The 20368-nt window shown below is 52.6% G+C and overlaps 1 protein-coding gene across 2 annotated transcripts in view; it reads left to right on the forward strand.

The window, feature by feature from the left end:
* The first annotated feature begins 1667 nt into the window (after nt 1-1667).
* Nucleotides 1668-20368, forward strand: part of CASZ1 (castor zinc finger 1) — a 159666-nt gene continuing 140965 nt past the window's right edge. For both annotated transcript variants that reach the window (XM_055384224.2, XM_063702933.1), the window contains exon 1: nt 1668-1780. The gene's annotated coding sequence lies outside the window, so the exon portion shown is untranslated. The remainder of the gene's footprint in view (nt 1781-20368) is intronic.

Here is a 20368-nt window from a genome sequence, read left to right on the forward strand (position 1 = left end):
GGACAGATCCTGAATGGACCCCCAGAACCATTCCTGGAAGTGAGGAGCTGGTTTTTTGAGCTGGTTTCTTCCCCAGTCCATCTAACACAAGCAAATATCACTGAGTATCTAAGGAGTGTGGGATGGCTCAGCTTCCTCTCCCAAATTTGTTGGCTTTATTAGGGCACAGGGCAAATCCTGGCCTCCTCAGGGCCAGAGGGCTATCATGTCTCCAGTCTGTGTCCATATGCTTCTGGACAATTAACCTCCAGTTTAAGGCAGGACATGGGAATGCATCCCGGAAGATGCTTGTCTTAGACAATCATCATACAGGGTTTTGGGTCGTTTCTCTGGTCCTGAGAGGCTTTCCTGACACCTTGCAGATTAGGCTCCAAATACTACCAGCCTGCAACAATGTTTACCAGCCTGTGGCATTGCCTCTTAGTTTAATGCATTCTGTTGAGCAGGGCTTGAAGCTGTGGGTCATACTTTGAATTTATATTCATTTATTCCACAAATCATTGATCTATTTCGTTTACTCTTATGGTCAGTTTCTCACTTATCTCATCATCTGGGTGTTTTCAGTTTCTTTCATGCCTCTCGATATTTCCATCCCACGCTTATGCTGAAGGGAAAAGCAGCTCAGGCCTGGAATGAGGGGTGCGCTTGCTGAGAAAGGCAAGACCAGAGCTACAGGGCCTCAGCACTGAAGCTGACTATTAGGCTCAGCTGGTGTGGCCACCTCAAACCAACTGGGAAATGGGAAGTCTGGGTATGGGAGAAAAGGGGGTTTCTTCAATAAAGTATGAAAGTGCCCCTCAAAAGGCCCTCCCCCCCCCCATCTGGGGGCAAGGGGATTAGCTCTCGCAAGACACTGTGTTTTGTTTTGTCAGAAATGATGTCTGGCTATGTTGCCCAAGCTGGTCTCGAACTCCTGGGCTCAACCGATGCTCCTGCCTCGGCCTCCCAAAGTGCTGGGATTACAGGCGTAAACCAACATGCCGGCCCCCAAGACACTTTTTAGCCTATTGCCTTGGTTTATTTTCTTCATGGATACTTTCACTCTCTGAAATAACATTATCCACTTGTTTTAATGTGTATTATCTGCCCCCCCCCCCCCAGCCCCTCCATGTAAGGTTCATTCTGCACGGCCTATCTTGCTCACTTAAGGATTTATTTCTTGCACAATAGATTGAATGAAAAACTCCCTTGCAAAGAATAAGTGCAAAGCAGATATCAAACAGTGAGAACATTTCGTTCCTTTGGGTTCCACAGTTCTAACATTCTAACTTGCAAAAAAGAGCCAGTTCTTCTGTCGAAAGTGGGAACCGAACTCGGGCTCTCTCGGGGTTCAGAACAGGTGGAAAGTAACCCCCCCATCCCTTCTCTCTTTTCCCCTAGCCTCAACTCAACTCAGCTGGGGGGGTGTAGAAGCCTCTGGAGCTGCAAAAGGGGGCCGAGCGCTCAGATGCTCCTCCGCAGGCCGTGCGACTCGCCGCGCGCACACGCTGAGCTCAGCCCGGGCGGTGGGTGGGAAGGATCCGGGAGGGGCAGGTCTGGGGGTGTGAGGGTGGAGCGGAGCCCGGCCCCGCGATCCGGCCCGGGTTTTGCATGCCACCCACTCGCCCGCCCGGCCGCGGAGAATTCCATAATCACAGCGGGCGAGAGCGGAGACTGGGAGCGAAAAATCCGGGATCCGGCAACTTTGGGCAGCGCATGCGCGCCCGCGGCGCTCCATCCCAAACACACACACATTTTTCCCCCGGACTTGGAAAGTCACCCAAAGCCGCCCCAAGTGCAGGTAAGAGACTCGGCGCTCCCTCCGCCGCGGCCCCCCCACGTCCCCCAGCTCCGTGGGCCTCCCGGGGCGCCTCCCCGTCTCTCCCCCTGTCCCGGTGCACCCCCCCCCCACCCCCGGGGCTGCCGCTTGCAGCAGGGAGCGGGCGAGCGAGCGAGCGAGCCAGCCAGCCAGCCAGCCTGCGATCGGCGGCTGCCACCCAACTCCGGCCGTGCGGAGGCAGGGGGCACGGAGGGCTGGCACCCGGGCGCGGGGCGGCGCGTTGCCTGCCGTGGCCAGGGGAATGCCCGGCGCGCGGCTCCGGGGGAGGGGAGGGCTGCTCCTCCTGGGGGTCACTTACTCCAACTGAGGGGGTGGCGGGGTAGGGGAGAAGAGAGGGAGGTGCCAGGCGCGAGTACAGGACTTTGCAAATAGGGTGGGGGCGCCCCACGCGCTGTGGGCTCCCGGGGGGGCAGGTGATCTCCAATACCGGGTAATCACTCCTTCCCCCTAAACCCCCACCCCACCCCACCCCCCAGCAGCAGAGGGGTCGTGCGCTCTCCAGGGCAGAGAAGGAGGCAGGGGTGAGGGGTGCCTGGGGTGACTTTGCAAGACTTTGCCCATGGGAAGGGGTGGGTGGGGAACCCCTCCAGCCGGCTCTTGTGCCCGGATACCGGGTGTAGGTGCTGCCAGCAGAGGTAGGCAGTGTTCGCTTAGGCGCGGGGTGCCAAAGGGTATCCCCGATAGGAAATCGAAGGCAAGAGATTTCTTAGGTGGGGGGAGCGGCGCCCCCTTTTTCATCTGTGCCTGGGAAGTTTATCTCAAGTGCGCTGCTCCAGGCGCGGCAAGTGGCGTTCCTCACTCCCTTCCCCACCCCACCCCCTGCCTCCCCGGGTGAAGGGCTGGCAACACAGGGCACGGGGAGCCGGGGCATCGGCCCAGAGCTGCCCGGCTGTCGGCTGGAGCCCGCCTGGGTCCCGGGGAAAGTTCGGGCGAGTTGTTGCCGGCTGTTGTGTGCGCCAGGAGAGAAGTTGCGCCCGGGGACGTGGGACGCTGGGCTGGCGGGCTAGCGGGCTGGTAGAGTGGTGCGCTCCGGGGGGGCTCTGCAGCGTGGGAGAGGGACGGTCGGGGTCTGTTCCCCCAGGGTGGGCTGAGGGTGACCTCGGAGCTCAACAACTGGGGAGGAGGAGCCCTGAATCCAAGGGCACAGGGCTGAAATAGGCACCTGGTGAAGGACAGAGAAAAAAGTAGTTTGTGGGGGCGCAGGGAACACCAAAGGGAGAGAGCCGGTTCCCCGGTCACTTAGGGTCCGGCTTAACGGCAAAGGAGAGCGTGGTGACTGACGGAGGAGCGTCGGGGAGCGGGGCTCCAGGGGGCGCGCGGGAATGGGGGATCGGGCCAGACCGAGTCAGGGATCTCCCGGGGCAGGGGGCCGATTCGTGCGCCCGGGGTGAGCCGGCCGGGCGGAGCGGCGGCCGGTTTATTTTTACTCGGTGGCATTTGCAGAATGTGCAGCTGATGGCCGTCGGCCGCCAGGAAGTTTTGCTTTCTGTTCTTTCTCTCTCTTTCCGAAGCCAGCACTGCCGGGAGCTGGCGGGCCGGGCAGCCGGGTCTGGAAGGGGAGGGGGCGGCCGCCAGGGTGGCGAGGTGCGGGCAGAGGCGCGCTGGGGCCGCTGGCGGGGGCTGGCCGGGCGCGGGCGGGCGGGCGGTTGCTGGGCCGCTGCGGAGCGTTTGGGCGAATGTCTGTCCCCGGCGCTGGAAGCTCCTCCGCGAAGGGAACAGGTGTATGCGCCGTCAATCACGGCTGGAGGGACACTTTGGGGGCGTAGATTAAGATAATAATAATAGATTTTTCTCTAAGGGGTGGGCGCAGATTCTTCTTCCAAGTCATCCCCGACCCGGGTCCGGAGTTGGGGGAGGCTAGTGGAGCGCTGAGGGAGGCAGGGGGCCCCCTCTTCCTCCACACAAGTTCCTCTGCCCCAGCCTCAGCTGGGAAAGCCGGCTCTGGGCGCGGCGAGGACCTCCTTCCAGCCACGCTGGCTACGTTGCGGGTGCGGGTGCGTGCCCACCGGGAAAGCGGCAGTAGCGCCTCTCCTGAGTATGGAGCTCCCCCAAACCTGGATCACTGGGCCACGGGGCGGGGTGTGCGTTTCTGACCGAGTGGAGTGTGGGGGCGCGGCCCTCATTGTGCGTAGTTGTCCCGCCGACACCCGGTACACTCAGGGGGTGGCGAGGGGGAAAAGGCCCTGGTAGTCGCGGGGCAAAGTTAGTAAATTTAGGACGTCTCCGAGCTGGTACAGGCGCGCGGTGAGAGCGCACGAGGGGACTGGAAAACAGATCGCCGGATAATGTTGGTGTCCCCCCGCCCAGCCCACGACGCGCGCGCGCGCGCACACACACACACACACACATACACACACACACACACACACGCGCGCACACACACACACGTCGCCGTCCTAAAGGGAGCTGTCCCGGCTGAGCAGGAGCAGCTGCGCCGGGCATGGGGAGGGGGGTAGTTGGTCCCCGGGGGCTGAGCCGGGGCTGCGCTCCACGTGCCCGGAGGGGGCGCTGGGCCGTTCGGCGCCCGAGCGCAAAGCGCCGGGTTTGCGTCCTGGTGGCGACCAGGCGGTGCGTCCCGGGCGGGCGTCGCGACCTGCGCAATCTCCGGCGGCCCGCGCCACTCCCCCGACCCCCAGCCGCTTTCCCACGTCCCAAACTTCGGTTTTTAGGGTGTGCCCCTCGCGGGAGCTCCTGGACCCTCTTCAGGGCAGAGTGGAGAACTTCTCCTTTCCAGGAGGCAGCCACCATCTCTGTCCCCAGAGTCCGGCGAATTGGAGAGATCGCCGCCCCCCCCCCCCCACCCCCTTCTTGTTAGCCACCTTAGAGGCGGTTAAGGAGAGTTTATGGGGAATATTGTTGAACTTCAGTAATCAGGTTTCCAGCGATCTTATGCCTCCTGTTTAATTTATTAGACTAGTTATTTATTCTGTTGATGATAATCTGTTGCTGGTTTCTATGGAGATGTTAAACTGATCTCTTTCAGAAATCAAACTCCATATGCACTAAAACGTTTAAAGGGGCAGTGCCTTCCTCTTTTTTTCCCCTTGCCTTGTTTGTTTGTTTTTTAGACTTTGCACCTTGCCGAGACTTGGAGTCTTGCTCTGAGTCTCGGCGCATTTTATTTCCTTCTTACGAAGGAGAGGAGCCCAGCCCGGGAGCCTTACGCTTTGTGGCAAGTACAGCTTATTATGGCTAGAAGAAAGCGAAGGCTTTGATCTCTAAGTTGCATCATCATTTAAAACAGATCATTTCACCACCACCCCCTTCCTCCCCCCATCATATAAGAGCAAAATTCTTTCAAGATCAAAGAGTCCAATCTTTTAAAAAAGCTATTGTTTAAAAAAATAAGAAAGTCAGTTAAATATGAAACTCCCTTTTATATCTGCTCCCCTTATGTTTAAATAATTTTTTAATAAGAAAAACAAAACTTGTAGCTCAGCTAATTTTTTCACACTTATTAATAGTTTATCTTGCCCCCCACCCCTTTTTAATTTAAAAGAAGTTCAAAGTTAGATTTCTCTGCCTGTGGGGGTTGAGGTATATTTGCTTCTCTTTTAGATCCTGACCATCTGTTTTAGGAAAATTAGCCTCTGGGAAGAGGGGAAAAGGAGTTTTTAGTCAAACTTACTGGAGTGCTTTATTTATTTATTTTTTGGGGAAAATTGTCACGCAAATATTTTAAAGTTCAATTTTGCCTGCTTTTTGGGAGGATATCAATAACCTCTGTCTGGTATGTGAGAGTACATCAACTTTTTCTCCTTTTCTCCTCTGCCCAGGTATTTTTCTGTAGACTTGTGACTGGTTGGGGGTGGGGGTGGGGGCGTGGGGAGGCGGTGCAGTGAATTAAGAAAGGAAGACAGAAAAAAATTATCTTGTTTTGTGACACTGAAAAATTGCAAACTGACTCTGACTCAGATATTTATCACGCTGACAGATATGATACAAAGCGATTGCATTTCCTAATGATCCTTTGGGACTAAGTTGTAGGTAGAACCATTTAATGCATTTTTAATATTAAAGTAAGGCAGGGGTTGCATTTTCTTGGAGGTAGGGGGAGTGAATGTCCTTCCATAGAGATGGTGCTTTCTGAATATACTGCTTTACTTTTTCAACTGGACACCCCCCCCCAACCCCACCCCTCCACATTTCCATTTACTTTGTGTGTGTGTGTGTGTGTGTGTGTGTGTGTGTGCGCGTGTGTGGAGGGGTGAGCCATGCACAGAGCATTTGGCTTTCATAAATAAATTTATATCTGGCCAGAAGGTCCAATGCTAAATAAGAGCACACTTAAAAAAAAAAAACAACTGACTCCACCCCTGCTATAGGAAATAAAACAGGCAATACTTGAGGTTTTTTTTTTCTTTCTTTCTTTCTGCCACCCTGGCTCTCTTTTATATTATTTTATATTGGAGGGAGGGAGGTAGAGTGGTTGTTGCTGCTCAGCTCAGAGGCGAGAGGAACCATTCCTATTATTTCCCTCTTTGCTATATTTTTAAAATTTGTTTGATTTGGATTGCAAACAGAACAGAGGCTTACGAGTAGAAAAGAGCACTGTGGCTTTAAACTCAGGAGTTTGCATATTCTCCTTGTATCTTTCCCCTTTGCTAATTATTGTGTTGTTTTCAGAGCAAATATGTCATATCCATGGCGACCGGGCAGGTTTATTGTCTTTCTGAAGCAATAGCTCACATAAGTAATTAATGACTTTCTTTTTTTTCCTCTGGCTTAGGTTAAACAGATCATTCAAGGAAAGTCATATCTCTCTCTTCTCTCTCTCTCTCTCCCCCTCTTTTTCTCTCTCTCTTTTTTTAGCCCAGTGACATAAGAACATGAGTAGAACAAGAAAATACTTTAACCAAGAAGTCAACAGCTTATTTTCCCCCATTTCTTTTCAAAGCTGAAGTGTCAGCTTTCAGACATATGAGGCTGTCATTCTCGCAGCCCTCAGCAGTGCAGTCCACGCCTGGGCTGGAAACCCACTGAAAGGTTGTGTAGCTTGGAGACAAGGGAGGTGTTAGCATGAGGGGGGGAGGAACCTGGAGGAATTTGCTTTTGAGGTTGGGGGAAGCACTCCAAAATAAGTATTTCTCCTGTATTTAGCAGAATTTAATTAAATTGTTTACAGGAAAGAATTAATGAGTTGGTAGTAATGTGTTTTCCCACCTCCCTTCTTTTTCCCAGTCTAGTTAATTGGAAAGACTAAGTTTTTCTTTTTGCTTCACCTTCAGCTTCCGCTTTCTCCGACCTTTGTCTCAAGTGCTTTTTCCAGGAAAAGTAGCTTTTGGAATCCCCACTGGTTAGTATTTCCAGAAGTATAGTGGGGTTTTTGTTTTTGTTTTGCTTTTCCCCTTAGACCTACAACTCAAAGCTGGTTTCTTCTTCTCAGGAATCAACAGCTCTGATGATTGACTAACACTTGGATTTTTCAACTTTTTTTTTTTTTTTTGATGGGAAGAGGGTCTTTTTGGATGTAAAATTATATAGATGGCACATCTCCCCTTCTGCATCTCCTGGCAGTATTAGGGAAGGTAGAAGCAATTTCTTTCTTTTTTTTAAAAAAAATCACCTTTTATGATCTACCCTTTACAAATGGACCTTTGCTAATAAGAATCCTCATGATGTCCCCCCTAAACTTTAGAATGTGCTAGATGTCCTACTAATATTCTCCAGGGCTCGCTCGCCCCCTCTTATAGACATACATTAAGTACATTTATACCGTCCTCTCCCCCTTTTTAAAATTTCAGGCATAGCCAAGGTTTTTGTGTGTGTCCTTACAAGGGGGGAACGAGATAAAGAGAGAAGCATTTATGTTGTACTCACACACAATTAAAAAGAATATTCTCCCCACCATCTGGACGAAGTTCAAAAAGGCTGTGAGTCCACGGAATGAATCTTTAGGCTTTTGGCATTGAAAATAAAAATATAAAGAAGAGAGATTTATTTGGTATCTTGTTTCTGAAGAGGAGAAGAGAAGGCCGAGCCAGTCTGATGCTGAGACTCCAGCGGAGTTGTAATTGAGCCCGTAACCTCTTGATGTCTATATCAGAAAAACAGACATGAGCAGAGGGAACCGAAGAGAGGCAAACAAGCCTGGTAGAGGAGAGGGAGCTCAGGGGGAGATTCACGGAGAGAGGAGAGAGATTTAATTTATAGACATTTTAAAAACTGTAATTTCATTAGGATCTGTTCTTCCCTTTCTCTGAAGGGCAGCCCGGCAGACCGATAAGGCCGGTCCCTGTGCCCGGGATACGTGGCGTGGTTGGGAGGGTGCAGGCTGGAAGCATCATCGCCAGCGCCCCGGGTTGGTTTCTTCTCTGTCCACTTTCTACTGGCTTTCTTATTTTGAAATTTAAAAGTCCCAGATGGCCAGAAGTCAGCCGTGGTTCTGGCTGCCTGGTGATCTCTCCTCTGGGTGCCACGCCGCTCTGCAAGTGGGTCTGTCTTCTGCCTGGGCGGTGGCATCTGCGTGGCTCCCTTCGGTTGCAGGGCTGCCTGGGGTGCCAGCAGCAGGAGGCCACTGGGGGAGGGGGGCACCCCCACCTCGGGCCCCCTTGAGTTCACCAAGTTAAGTTGCTGTGGCTCTGAGGCCACAGCTTGGGGAAAAAAAGCTAAAGCCTGTCGTAAATTCTGCAAAAATTAATCAAGCGTTTAAGAGCAGCACGTTAACGAGGTTTTGCAGGCAAGCTGGGCCCTTCTCCTGTTCCCCCTGTTCAAAGTCCGGCAGAGTGAGGGGTGGCCTGGACAGTGTGAAGGGAAGGGGGAGATTTTTTTTTTTCTTACTTGGAATAATTGAGGACAACCAGGGAGAAGGAAGAAGAGAGATGGGTTTATTGAATAGAAATTCTCAAGTGCCCTTCTTCCATATTGTTGGAAATTTTTTCCCTTTTGGTCTGGATTTGTCCTATGTGTCTTTGGTGGAAAAGACACGTAGAGAAAGAGAGTGAAGGTGGGGGGAGAGAGAGAGAGAAAGAGAGAGAGAAGGATAGAGAGAGAGAGAGACGGGGACGTGTCGCTCCTTCGGAACTCATTATCATTCTTAATAAGTCTTAAGGAATAAGGAAGCGCATTGAGTGTAAATGCTGGGTAATCCTAACACTTCTCAAGGTGAGAGGAGTCTTGAGGACACAGAGAAAAGAGCCAGCAGAGGAGGGGGTGGGGGGGCAGGCAGAGGCCCTGGGGAAGTAGCAGGCCCAGGGTTTGGGAGGCTCAGCAGGAGGCCTGGAGGCTGGGGTGGGGGGACCCCAAGATGTCCCAGGTGGGATGGGTTGTCTGAGATGACCCAGGGGATCTCAAAGGTAGGGGGCTTTGCTAGGAGCAAGGAGCAGGGGTGATGGGAACAGCCCTGTCTTGGGTGGGGGGTGTGGGCAGGGGCCACAGGGTATTTGCTTTCTCCTGGGCGCCATGTCCCCAAACAGCTTGGCTCCTGACCCCTGGCCTCAAGTCCCTGGAGAAGGCCCAGGTGGGGGTAGGGTTAGAGGAGGCTTGTCCCACCCCAGGCTCCCCCTTACTGTCCCCGTGGGCTCCCCCGCAGTGGCCACTGTGAGAAGCAGGAGGGACAGAGTGGTGGCTAGAGCTCAGCTCTGGACACTAGGTGGCTTAGAGGAACTGCGAGGTTCTGCAGAGCGGCAGCGGCTGCTGGCTTCCCCTCCGTCCCCACTGGTGGGCTCCTCTGTGCGATGCCTCTGCTGGCTGGGCAGGAAGCCCTGGCACACAGGAGGGAGGGCGCTGGCCCAGGGCATGGCACAGCTCCCGGGCCAGCCCTGCCAGTGACCAGCCTCCAGGCGAAACGAGGATGAGGCCGGGACAGCTCCCGGGTGAGGAGGCAGTGGTCAGGGACGCTTGCTGCCAAGATGACTGGAGTCCTGCCTGTGGTCTCCGCCCGTTCCATCCTTGGCCACCTGGGTGTGAAGCACTGCTGAGCCCGGGTTTGGCGGCGGGCAGTCTCTGGGCTGTGCTTCTTCCCTTCTTTTGAATCCATGTGCCCCCTTTGAGAATCCTCTTAATAAAAAAAAATCTCATAAGCATAAATGTTGCTTATACTTTGAGGGGTTTCGCAGATCTTATAAACGCAGTCTAAGGACCCTCTAGGGCCCTCTGCTCTGGTGGGCTTCTTTCCAATTCTCCAGGATGAGGCAGGGGGGCAGGAGGGAGGAGGCAAGATCGGTCCCCACCGCTACTCCCACCTGCCTGCCTCTGCACTGGGAGAGGAGAGTGCTGTCAAACTGTCACCCAGGGGACCCCATAGGTGGATCGGGGCTAGCACTCAGGTTGCTCTGTGAGGAACCCCACCTGCTCAGGTAGCGATGCCCCTCACCAAGCCAAAGGCAGCTCTCCCGGTTCCCCTATCCACAGTAATGGATACATCCCCTTAATGGCAGAGCTCTTGGGCACATATAAAGGGATGTTCTGGATGAGAACATCCCCGTATCCAGCTAACGTTCTCTGGGATTCTAGGATGTTTGAGCAAGGGTCTTAGGCAAGGTCATGTTTGAACCTTGGATAGTTTGCTCTGTGGAGAGATGTCAGCATGGAGAATAGCACAATTCAGGTTGGACTTATCATAGTTTTTAAAAAAACCATTTTTTCAAACTCTGTGTTTCTTTTGGAAAGCAACTTCTGGGGAGCTTTTAAAGGGGATGGGTGGGAGTCAGAGGTGAAGGCTGGTGCCTGAGCCGGTGGGAAGCCCGGAGGGAGAGTGGGATGGGTTAATGGCGGGTGGATTCTGCTTTTCTGTTGTTTAAGAGCAGTAATGGCCAAATTGCATGCCCTGCGTGTGCCTTGCTGATGAGATTTACCGAAAGGAAGCCTCGCTGCCTCTTTGCTGATGGTCTCTGGGTGGGTGAGCGTGTGTGTATGCGTGTGTGTGTGCGCGCGGGTGATCGTGCGCGTGTGTAAATGAGAAGAAGGGGTGGGGGAATGAGCTCTGCCAGGCTGGCATCCTTCCCCAGCACTAATTGCTGGCAGAGTACCTATGAGGGCTGTGCCAGCGTCTCCAGCTCTGCCCGCCCCCCTCGCCCCCGGGGAGCTCAGCTGCGCAGCCCGCTATGTGAGGGCCATTTCCGGGCCCACTCGTCCCCACAGCTCCTTCGGGAATTTCGGGGAAATCTGATCCTTGGGGAGACCATGGGTCAGGCCCCAGCATCTCTGGCTGGGGATCGGGGGACGGGGTGAGACACGGGTGGCCCCGAGCTCCACTCAGGTCTAACTGTCCACTCCCCTACCCTTCTGTGAGCCCCACGCTTAAGGTCTTGTGAGGTGTGGCCTGATAGGCTATGCATCTGGGGACCCTGTTCTGGTACTGGCTCTGCAGTAAATCACTGTGTGACCTTAGGTAGTCATTTTACCTTTCTGGGCCTCAGTTTCCTCTCTTGTCAAATGGCCTCTGACCCTACCACCCTCGGAGGGGTGTCCTGATGGTTGGCCGGGCTCTTAGCTATGAAAGTCCTTTTTAAAGTAATTAAATGTAATGAAGAATTTATCATGGTTGGCATTGTCAAGTGCAAGGTGTCCCCAAGGTCAGGGGAGCCGGTTTTTTTGTCATATGGTATCAGTCTCAAAGGGGACCCCTGTGAATTCCATTCCAGAAAGCCGTGAGCCTGGGTGTCGCGGGTGGTGCTGGGGTTACATTTTTGTGTCAGGTTGCAGGTTGGTTCTGTTATCATTGGGAACTTGGGGGTGAATTTGGGGGCTGCCTTTCAGGCAGAATGGGGGATCCCATTCAGGATATGGGGTGTGCTTTGCTGTTTTGTGCCTCTGGAGCCAACAGGTTCATTTGAGGAGCTGTATATAGTGTAGATGGTGCATTCTGGAGCGAGTTAGCTGGGGATCAAAATCGTGTGACCTTTCATCAGTGACTTAACTGGCCTGTGCCTCATCTGTGACATGGGCATAATAGTACCTACCTCGTGGGGCTGATGTGAGGGTTACATGAGCTAAGACGTGTGAAATGTTAGGACCACATGTCTGTGTGTGTTACAGACCCATGCGGGAGAGGACACGGAAACACTTGCGGCTTATCAGGGATTGCCATGGAGAGGGGAACCGGGAGAGCTTGCTCTCTGTCTGTCTGGAGCTGGGCCCCTAGTGCAGGGTGACGTGGTGCTGCACAGAGATTCTGCATTTTGTCCTTTACCTGTCTGGCCTGCCTGGGGTCCTCCTGGTGTTTTCGCTGCTGGGTCTGGAGGGGATGAGAATGAAGACTCTGCCCACATGCGGAGTCAGTCCCTCAAGTGGGGCAGGGGCCATTGCTCTTTCTTTCCCACACTGGCCAGACCAAGTGTTCCTGGAGCTCGATGGGGTGAGGTGGGTCATCATGGGAGCTGTTTGGGACAGAAGGCCAGGGTGGGGTGGGGTGAGGGCAGATCTTGGAAACCGGCCCAAGGTGCCAGTGGCCTCTGCCAGTGTGAGCTGAATTGTGGGTGCTGGCAATCCCAGAGTCGTGCCCACGAGAGCGCCTCGCAGATGGAGGCTGTGTGGCTGGCAGAGGGAGCGGCGCGTGGGATCAGGAGCCAGGCTGAGCTGAAGGCGAATTGTGTTTCCTCCACTTGGACGATTCACTCCTCGAATCCTTTGTTTCCGCATCTGTAAAATGGGACTTGGAATTCCCGCCACGTGGACCATGCGAATTAGATGAGAGGATCCCAGCTGACATTTGCTAGGGTTCCACTTTGAGCTTTATTTTACGGAATGCACGCTGCCAGTGAGCAGCACATAGCAGGGGCGCAGGAGGAGGATGAAGCAGCCATTGTGGGCTGAGCCTCAGTTGGGTCTTGGCCTGAGTTCATCGCAGAGGCTCGGCGCTTAGCCAAGGGGCAGAGGACAACGGTTGTCCCTTTAGCCCCTGACATGGATGGAGCTGAGGTTTCCCACCTGCCCCAGGGATGGGTGCTCCCCAGGCCTGGGTGGAGGGCCACGAGACAGGCCGGGCAGGGCCAGGAGGAGAAGCAGAGGTGGGGTGGAGGCAGTGACCTAAGGAAGCAAGGGCATGAGGCCGTGAAGCGGGGGGCACTAGAGGGGCGAGGGGCACTTATGGAAGATGAGGTGTATGAAACTCCATCGGCCTCTCCCATTTCACTGTGCTATGCCAAAACACTCCGGTTCTTGTTTCACTATCTGAGATCTGGGAGCAGGTTAATTTCCATGACGAACTCCAGGCCACGTGCTTGAAGGATTTATCTAATTAAACGGATGCTTTTTTCTAAGAAAGAAATGAAGAAAGGGAGGGAGGGAAGGAAAGAGAAAGGAAAGGAAAGAAGGAAGAAAGGAAGGAAAAAGGTGAGAAGGAAGGAAGGAAAGAAAGAAAGGAAGATAAGGATAAGGAAAAGAGAAAGAAAGGGAAGGAATGAGAGGAAGGGAGGGAAAGAAGGAAGGAAGGAAAGAAGGGAGGGAGGAAGGGAGGGAGGAAGGAAGAAAGGAAGGAAGAAAGGAAGGAAAAGAAAGAAAGAGAGGAAAGGAAGGAAGGAAGGAAGGAGGGAGAGAGAGAGAGACAGAAAGAAAGCAAGAAAGAAAGACAAGAAGGCAGGCAGGCAGAGAAGTTGAAGGCTGACTGGTAATTTTTGAAAGGCCGTGAAGGAGCAGAGGAGAGGGCCTGCTGACTGAGGTGGGGCCTCTCCTGGCAGGTCATCCTCCTGTCTTTAGATGCTTTTAGTTTATTTCCAAAATAACTCCTGGGGCCAGGTGCGGTGGTTCATGCTTGTAATACCAGCACTTTGGGAGGCTGAGGCGTGTGGATCACTTGAAGTCAGGAGTTCGAGACCAATCTGGCCAACATGGTGAAACCCCGTCTCTACTAAAAATACAAAAAAATTAGCCAGGTGTGGTGGTGGAAGCCTGTAGTCCCAGCTACTCAGGAGTCTGAGGCAGGAGAATTGTTTGAACCCAGATGGCGGAGGTTGCAGTGAACTGAGATCATACCACTGCACTCCAGCCCGGGCAACAGAGCGAGACTCGCTCTCAAAAAAACAAAACAAAACAAAACAAAATAGCTCTTGGGCTGGGAGGTAGGGAGATAACTGGAGGGTGTGGGGTCTGTACCGTCTCATACAGTAGCCATTAGCCCACATGGCAATTTAAATTACATTTAAAATTTGGTTCTTCTGTGAACGAGCCGCATTTCAGCTGCCCCACAGCCACGTACGGCTGGAGCGCCTGTGCTGGGCAGCTCAGGTGGGTCATTTCCATCATCGCAGGAAGTTCTGTTGGACGCTTCCCTCCGAGGGATGCTTCCCTCAAACTTGGGCTAAATGGAGGACCCCCCATGGGACAGTGATAGAGATGGAGGGCGGGGGCACACCCAGATGTCGTGAGGGCTCCCAAGACCAAGGTCTCTGTGGTGCCAGGACATCTTCTCTTTTGATTCTGCTGCAGGTTTCCTCTCTCCCAGGGCAGGGTGAGATGGCTGGTCTAGAGTGAGGCAGAACGGGGCTTAAGCCCTTCTTTTCCCACTTAGGACCTTTGTGACGGTGGGCCTGGGTCTTACCTCTCCAGTCCTGTGGAATTGGGCAGGCAGTCAGCAGTGCCGCCTCGCTGGGGTTCTTGTGATCATTAACGGAGGTGGCGCAGAAAGCACTTGGTAGAGAGCACAGGGTGAGCACTTGAAAAATGGGGACCACCATTGTTATCTTGATGATTATAATTGTAGATTTTTTTTTTTTTTTGAGACGGAGTCTCCCTTTTTCACCCAGGCTGAAGTGCAGTGGCACGATCTAGGCTTGCTGCAACCTCCGCCTCCCGGGTTCAAGCAATTCTCCTGCCTCAGCCTCCTGAGTAGCTGGGATTACAGGCGTGCGTCACCACGCCTGGCTAATTTTGTATTTTTAGTAGAGATGGGGTTTCACCATGTTGGTCAGGCTGGTCTCGAACTCCTGACCTCAAGTGATCCACCCACCTAGGCCTCCCAAAGTGCTGGGATTACAGGCATGAGCCACCGCGCCAGGCCAATATTATTTTCATAATGATTATTGAATAGTGTTTGGGCCTGTGGAGTTCTTAGGGACACTCTCCCAGCAAATGTGGATTTATCCATAATTGACCCTTTCCAGATTTACTTTCAGTGACCCCCATCCCCTCACATCCTTTCCTTCTGGAGACCTAATTTGGATTTCTTCTTTCCATCCCTCCTTTCTTTGGGCAAAAGGAAGACTTGGAACTGCCCTGGAATGAACTCTTACAGGCCCTTCTTCTTGGGAGGTAGAGCCCCTGTCTCTCCCAAAACATATACGCTTGCCCATGTGCACATGTACACACACATACACACACACACTTCTCCACTGGCCTAGCCGTTAAAAATAAATAAATAAAACCCCAAATATTAAAGTAGGGGTGAGCAGATGCGGCCCTGGCAGGGCTGGCTGGGTTGTCTGGAGGTGGGGGTGGCCGGTGGCCCCGGGAGGGCCGTGTGTGTTGATTCCCGGACATTGCCCAGCGCCCTGTGTGCTAATGTGAAGCTGAAAAGTCCCCTGCATTGTGCCGGCTCCTTTCCCCGTGAAAAGGCAATTGAGTCAGTGAGTTCCAAATGGATTGGAGCTGACAGTAAATGAGAATTTGGCAGTGGGTAGAAAACAAGCTTCCCCCACCCTCCACCCGACACACACTCCCTCATCCCTCCCTCAACTCTCAGTGTCTGTTTGGTTTTGAGAGGGATTTTGCAAAGAATTATGATTTCTGTTTGCACGTATCACACATTATCAGCAGGGGTCGTGCCCCAGCCTTACCCCCTCCCAGGGACGGCCCAGCCCCCTCCCCCAGGTGACCAGGCCCACTCCCCTTGCCGCCTCAGTGGCTCTGCCAGCGATCCCGAATGAGTTAAGGGCTGAATCAACTCTAGACCCAGCTGTACATTTTACTCTGGGTTCCTGAATGAAGGGACGTGCTGTGCTCAGCACGATTGGAGACTGTCTGTCCCGGGTGACCCACCCGGCCCCCACCCTGCTGGGCTCCACCAGCTTTTATGGGACCTGCCGCTCAGTCTCAGGACCTCGTCCCTGGCAGCTGGGGAGCCGGTGGCTCATGCCGTGGGGACCTTGTCTGGTGTCCTCCCCGTGTCCAACCTGCTCTTAGAGACCTATTTTAATTTTAAAAGAAAGAGTACACCATTTTAAGTTGGTCTTATCCCTGGTTTGTAAAGAAGGATTGCAATGTTGAGGGTTCATGGATGCCAAGGGCCTTGCCCCCATCATTCTCCATTCCACAATGTCCACACCAGTACCGTAGTCAGTAGATACTTACTAGTACCAGGCCCTCTCGCCAGTGGCCCCGTGTCCCTAGACCTCCCCACTTAAGCATTCCCAGGAGCTGCAGGGAGGGAAACACTGCTTCCTTTCAAATACCCCTCCAGTCGTGCTCCTCATTTGTGACATAGCAACTCTTTAGCCTGACCAACCTGTCTCTATAGAGGGGTAGCATCTTTCCTATTTCTGCAGTGCAAGAGGCACAGCGATGCCCTTGTTTTGGCAGAATTACGACCTGCTCCTGGGGGGTGTCTGTGCCCCCAGTGGCTAGGGAGGCCCCTCAGGGGCCTCTTTCTGGAAAAGGCTGGTGGAGTCTGCTTGTTTGGGGAGCTATGCTGGGAGGATAGTGGTAAAGTCCTCGGCTCAAATCCCTAGTCTCTCCTTATTGGGACTCTGACTTTGGAATATTGTGGGCTCTTCTGAGCCTCAGCTTTCTCACTTGTAAAAGAGGGTTCACGATAGCACCTATCACTTGGGGTTGCTGTGAGGATTAGATGAAATGACGCTGGAAGGGCTCCTGGCACATGGTGATGAGGGGTAGCTATCGTTGCTACTAGTACTGTCTCTACTCCACCCTCCCCATCTGTCATCATGAAGGCAGTAAGGCAGAGGGCTCCCTGTGTTTGAGCTCCAGAGACCCCCAAGGCCAGGCTGAAGCGTCATCCCAGAGGCTGTGGCCACCACAAGTCTGTTGGAGCATGTTCGCCAATAGCAAGGCAAACGTGTCCGCCCAGTACAGAGCCCTCGAGGGAGCAGGGAAAGGCTTGCAATGCCCAGGGCTGAGCTGTTGGACGTGCAGGTGGCAGTCCCTGGGCTGGCCTGGACTGCCTGCCCGGGGAGGAGCTGACTCCCAAGCACTGGCGCCATCTTGGTTCTCCTTGGCCTCTCCTCGCAGACGGGAGTGTGGCCCTTGCCCTTCCCCAGGAGCAGGTGGCCTTTGCAGCCTGGCACCTGTTCCCAGAGGGTGGCTGCCAAGAAGGCACAAACCCAGGGATCTCCCTGCATGTCCTCTGAGTCGTTGCACAAGGCCTGTGTGCTGCCTGGAGGGGCTGGCCTGGGCCTGTGCTAGTGGAGAAGGTCGAAGGAGGAGCTTCTCTCCTCCCAGAGCCCCCTCCTCGTCCTCCAGGCGAGTCACAGGAGAGCCAGGACCAGCATCCTGAGGTCTGTGTCCTGGGGGTTTGTTGGGGTAGGGCGAGTAGGGGAGGGGAGAGACGGGTGAAGGATGTGAATGAAGTTGGAGAGGGGGTGCAGGAGAAGGGTCTTGCCTCTGTCCCTAAGGGTCAGCAAGGAAGCTGAGTTGATTTTACATTCTCATTTTATTAAAAGAGAAAGGAAATAGACATTTACTGAGGGCCGATTGTGTGTCAGATGCTGCGCTGTGACTCTTTGTGGGATTGAAAGACACAAGGCAAGCAGTGGTTCGATTCCCATTGTACCTGGCAGGAAATGAGGCTCTGAGAAGTTCAGTCACTTACCTGAGTTCACTCAGCTCATTAAAGGAGAGCTAGGGTTCCAACGCTGGTTGATCTGACTCTGAAGTGCACGCTTTTCCCTATGCACCGGAAAAATAGAACCATATTTTAAACAGTTTTTGAAAATAGATGAAAGGGAAAAAAATGCACCCCTAACTTAACTATCATGAGACAACATTGTTTAGTATCTGGTGTATTTCTGTCTAGTGTTTTTCCCCCGTTTGGTGACTGTATATATTTATTAAACATGTATTTTACATAACTATAATCATAAAAGAATATGGTTTTGGTTGAGACTTTGGACGAGGTAGGAGGGTCTCCTGAGCTGGGGCCACCGGGGAGGGATTGATTCTTGGCAAAATGGAAACCTGGTTTTGGCTCTGAGCCATCTTTTTGGTAATGAGGTGCCTGCAACTGCACTGGAGAAGGCAAACTGGCTGAATGGAGAGGCAGGCGAGACCCCAGTGTTCTCTCCTGGGTAGCTTTTGCTCAGTTAAGTGGCAGAATTTTCCTTTTAACTCACTTCCTTCTTGCTTTTGACAAATGGGAATATTTGTACCATTTTCCCGAATGACCTCCTCTCCTTGGGGTAATGAGAAAATGACAGTCTTTGCTAAGTGCTTTGAGATATTCAGATATAAAAATGGAGAGCAGAGCATTGTCGTGGGCCTTTTGCTGCCAGGGCGCTTTATAAGGAGGAAGTGCAGTTTGTGGGGAGTGAAGGTCACCGTGAGGGTGAGGGCTCCTGCTGGAACCCGTGTCTCTCTGGGCACAAGGGCCAGGGCACTCCTGGCCCAGCTCAGGGTGGGCGGGGTGTTGGTGGAGCCTCTGCCCCTCTTCCAGGTACACATTCCCAGGCCAGATCCCCAAGGGCCAGGTGATCTGGGTCACTCGGGCAAAGCCCCCACCTTGGCTGGAATCTTGCAGATAAACGATTCAATTCCGAGAGAGTTCTCCCCTTCTCACTTCATAGGGTCTGCCCAGGAATATCACGACGGAATAAATACGGTGTCACCTGTACAAATGATCATCCCGAGGATGGTTTCGAAACATGGAAAAATGTTTATTATATGAGTGAAAAAATATACCAAATGCCAAGAGCTGTGAACGCCGCGAGAGAAACTATATAAAAATCCAAATGCTTCTGTAGAAGGCTTGAAAGGTGATCCTCCAAAATGAAAATTATAGCGTTAGGGTGGTGGGACTACGGTGATTTGTTTTTTATTTCACAACATTTTATTTAAATTCCCCCCCTATGATTAAAAACCAACAAAGCCAACGTGTCGGCCCGGCAGGGAGCCCTGGCAAGGGGGAGGGGGCGGGGCAGCGCCAGGCGAGAGGGCGCCTGCACCCACGGCCCCCGCAGGGCGCTGAGCTCACCGGCTGTGCCAGCCACAGAAACCTATGAGATCTGGAGAAGCTGAGGCGTATCGGTGACTCAGCCTTCGTGTTGTGCTGTGCAACAATAGCTTTTGTCCTTTGCCCAAAACCCTAGGCCAGTGTGCTAAAAAAAAAAAAAAAAAAAAAAAAAAAAAAAAAAAAATTATAAAATTATGAGATAGTTTGTACTTTCCTCACCAGCCGGTGCCAGCTTCGGGTGCTTTATTTATTCAAGGTGGGGAGGCAGGGAAGACGGGGTGGGGCTGGGGGGGAGACAGAAAGGAAAAGAAAAGCAAGGTAAGACTCGGACAAGGCCCAAGAAATGTTTGAACCTCAACAACAAACTTTCTTTTGTTTCACCAGTGGGAAGGAAAAAATAAATGTGAACCAAAGCAAACTCCCTACATTTAGCGCGTGGGGTTGATTCCTTCGCTTCTTGCAGTGGTCTTGGCCTTTTGTTTGCAGGCCAGGAGAGCTATTGGTGATACCCACCTCTGGGCTAGGATGTGATGGGAGGTGGGATGTAGGGGCCCAGGGAGAAAGGGCTGCAGCCAGCGGTCAGGCTGGGAGCAGAGACCTCCAGGCAGGTCCCTGGTGTTCTGGGCAATCACGCCCAACTGCCAACAGCCTTTGCTTGCACTTCCACTGGGGTTAAAGAAGATTCTTCCCTCCCAGAGTCCCAGAAGCCGCTCTCTGCCAGGGGGACTTGGAATTCCACATGGATCAGGAGCAAGGACACGTTTGCCTGGGAACAGTTTGGATGGGAGCTCTCCTCCTCGTGTCCACTGGAAGACATTTTAGGAATCAGATTCAGGAAGAAAGACCGCGAGAGGGGAGTTGGGAATGGGTGTGTGTGAGATCATATGTTTTTTTGTGTGTGTGAGATTGTGTTCGTGTGTAAATCGTTTTGTGTGTGATCGTGTCTGAGATTGTGTGAGTGACTGTGTTTGAGACTGTGATTGTGAGACTATGTGAGATTGTGTGATTCTGTATGAGATTGAGGATGTGTGTGGTTGTGTGTGATTGTAAGATTGTGTCTGAGATTGTATGAGTGATCATGTATGAGATTGTTTATGAGATTGTGTGAGGTGAAGTGTGAGATTGTGTGTGGTTGTGTGAGAGTGTGTGCTTGTGTGTGACATTTTGTGTGGAATTGTGTGAGATTGTGAGATTTTTGTGGGAGATGCTGTGTGAGATTGTGTGATTGTGTATGAGATTGTGTGTGATTGTGGTTGTGTGTGAGAGTGTGTCTGTGTGCGAGATTGTGAGATTTTTGTGGGAGATGCTGTGTGAGATTGTGTGTGCTTGTGTTTGAGATTCTGTGTGAAATTGTGATTGTGAGATTGTGTGAGATGGTGTGACTATGAGATTGTGTGTTAGTGTGTGAGATTTTGTGTGAAATTGTGATTGTGTGTGATTGTGTGTGAGATTGTATGAGTGAGTGTATATGAGACTGTGTGAGATTGTGT

The sequence above is a fragment of the Gorilla gorilla genome, chromosome 1 (assembly GCF_029281585.2).
Source record: "Gorilla gorilla gorilla isolate KB3781 chromosome 1, NHGRI_mGorGor1-v2.1_pri, whole genome shotgun sequence".
Lineage (NCBI taxonomy): Eukaryota > Metazoa > Chordata > Mammalia > Primates > Hominidae > Gorilla > Gorilla gorilla.